The following is a 2,500-nucleotide window of genomic DNA, read 5'->3' as shown; positions in this document are numbered from 1 at the left end:
TAACGGGGAGGGAAACGCAAAACGGAATGGCTACTAGAATGTGGATATTTAGATTCTTGTCTATCTAAATTATCTTATTTTTATCTTTATATATATTCCATATATATATATGTATATATATATATATATATATACATATATACATATACATATATACATATATATATATATACATATATATATATACATATATATATATACATATATATATATACATATATATATATATACATATATATATATATACATATATATATATATACATATATATATATATACATATATATATATATATATATATATATATATATATATATATATATATATATATATATATATATTCGTGGGAGGGAGGGAAGGAGGGAGAGCGAGAAAGCGAGAAAGAGAGAGGAGAGAGAGAAAAAAGAGAGATAAAGTGAGCGAAGGGAAGGAGAGAGAGGGAAAGGGAGAGGGAGAGGGAGAGATAGAGAGAGAGAAAGAATAGAGAAAAGAGAATAGAGAAAACAGATAGAGTAAGAGAAGAGAAAGAGAAAGAGAGAAAAGGCTAAAACAGAAAAACAACAGTTCACCCAACCTCGAGTATCGAAACAACCATTATTGATGGATTCATCGCTTCACGAACCGGTGAACCATGAACCGGGAAAAAGAAGGTTATCAACCTATACGCCGCCCTCAGCACTTTGTTATAGACGGGAATTCCCCCCTTTTCGGCCGATACATATCGACATACTTATGTTTGGCACACCCTTCCGCCCGCACGCCCACTCGCTCGCTCGGATCTCTTCTTCTGTGGGATATGTCTGTTGTTATGTCTGTCTGCTTTTGTTGTGTTGTGGGGTGTGGGGTGGGGTGGGGTGGGGTGGGGTGGGGTGTGGTGTGGTGTGGTGTGGTGTGGTGTTGTGTTGTGTGTGTGTGTTGTGTTGTGTGTGTGTGTGTGTGTGGTTGTGGGTGTGGTGTGGTGTGGGTGTGTGTTGTGTGGGTGTTGTGTTGTGTGGGTGTGGTGTGTGTGCGTCTGAGAGTGAGTGAGTGAGTGAGTGAGTGAGTGAGTGAGTGAGTGAGTGAGTGAGTGAGAGTGAGTGAGAGTGTGTGAGTGAGTGAGTGTGTGGGTGTGTTGTGTGTGTGTTGTGTCGTGTATGTTTTGTTGCAGAAAATAATGATAGCGACAAAGGCAATAAAAGTAATAATTCAGGTAAAATAATCTCACATTCTAAAATACAATATACAATAGCTATCACTCCCTTACGTTAATTAATAAAAATAATTCTAAAACTTGGAAATGCATTGTCAGTATCTAAGCCCAATAACAGTATAATGACTTATATAGATCTAAGGAACCTCTTAAATAAAAAGAAATAAAATAATAATACGAAAAATATATATATATATATATAAAACCTAAGAAATGAAAAAAAACAAAATAATACCTTATATAAAAGTGAAAAATGAAAATAAGTACAATCGATTTCTTTTTTAACGCGAACCTACAAAAACAAGACTCAATATAGCACAAGAAAACTAACAAACGAAAACGAAACATGATATTTAAGAGAGAAAAAATAGAAAATACAAATAAAATAAAAGACACTCACATACTTAATCGTTTCACAAATTAATTACAACAATTAGCGTTAATACGAATCCACGCACACTCACTTAAATTCTCTTCGACTGAGGACCTTATCGTGAATGGAGACCCTCGTGTCATTATCTCTTTATTATCAGTATTGATTCCCTATCGCACATTTTTAATCTATATGTGGCACGTCGTTCTGTGTCGTCCCCCCCTTCCCTCACCCCCCCCTATTTTTGAGGTACGACTAACCTTGCCCTTATTATCATCATTATCTTTTTATCATTATAGGTCAGACCTTGGTGATGCAAATGACCGTTAAGATAACTCATCTTTGGGGTTCATCTTATCAGTATATGGACTCGAGTTTCATGTTTTTGATACAGATCAATTGTTTGTTTGTATGTTATAGTATCTTATTCTTGGGAGCGTATGGTATTGCAGTTTTGTGTCGTCTGGAAATGTAGTTATGTGTAGCTGGTTTTCCCGCTCTTTTCTCTCTGAATACAAGAGAGAAAATGTGTTATATGAGATGTAATTGCTTAATATTTATGATAGAATTGCTATTATTTCAACACAGTCACACACACACACACATAAACAAACATATTCATGTGTATATCTCTATCTCTATATCTACCTACCTATCTATCTATCTATCTATTTATCTATTTATATATATGGGTGTGTTTTTTTAAGTACACACACACACACACAAACTATTTACTTATAATCACGAGCAACCGCCCTGTTGCATAAGACCTTCTTGTGCCCACGTGCTCAAGGGATGTATTTCAGTGAGAACATTTTTCTATCTGTTATCAATGACACTGACGCAATGGCACTTCAGAGAGAGAGAGAGAGATGTGTTAAGAATGTTTTTTGTTTTTTTTTATTTTCTACCTAAGGGAGGTTCAAATTTTCTTTGTT

The sequence above is a fragment of the Penaeus japonicus genome, unplaced genomic scaffold, assembly GCF_977035675.1.
Source record: "Penaeus japonicus unplaced genomic scaffold, GWHDUDI00000001_assembly GWHDUDI00000034, whole genome shotgun sequence".
Lineage (NCBI taxonomy): Eukaryota > Metazoa > Arthropoda > Malacostraca > Decapoda > Penaeidae > Penaeus > Penaeus japonicus.
Note: the sequence above shows the minus strand (reverse complement) of the source record.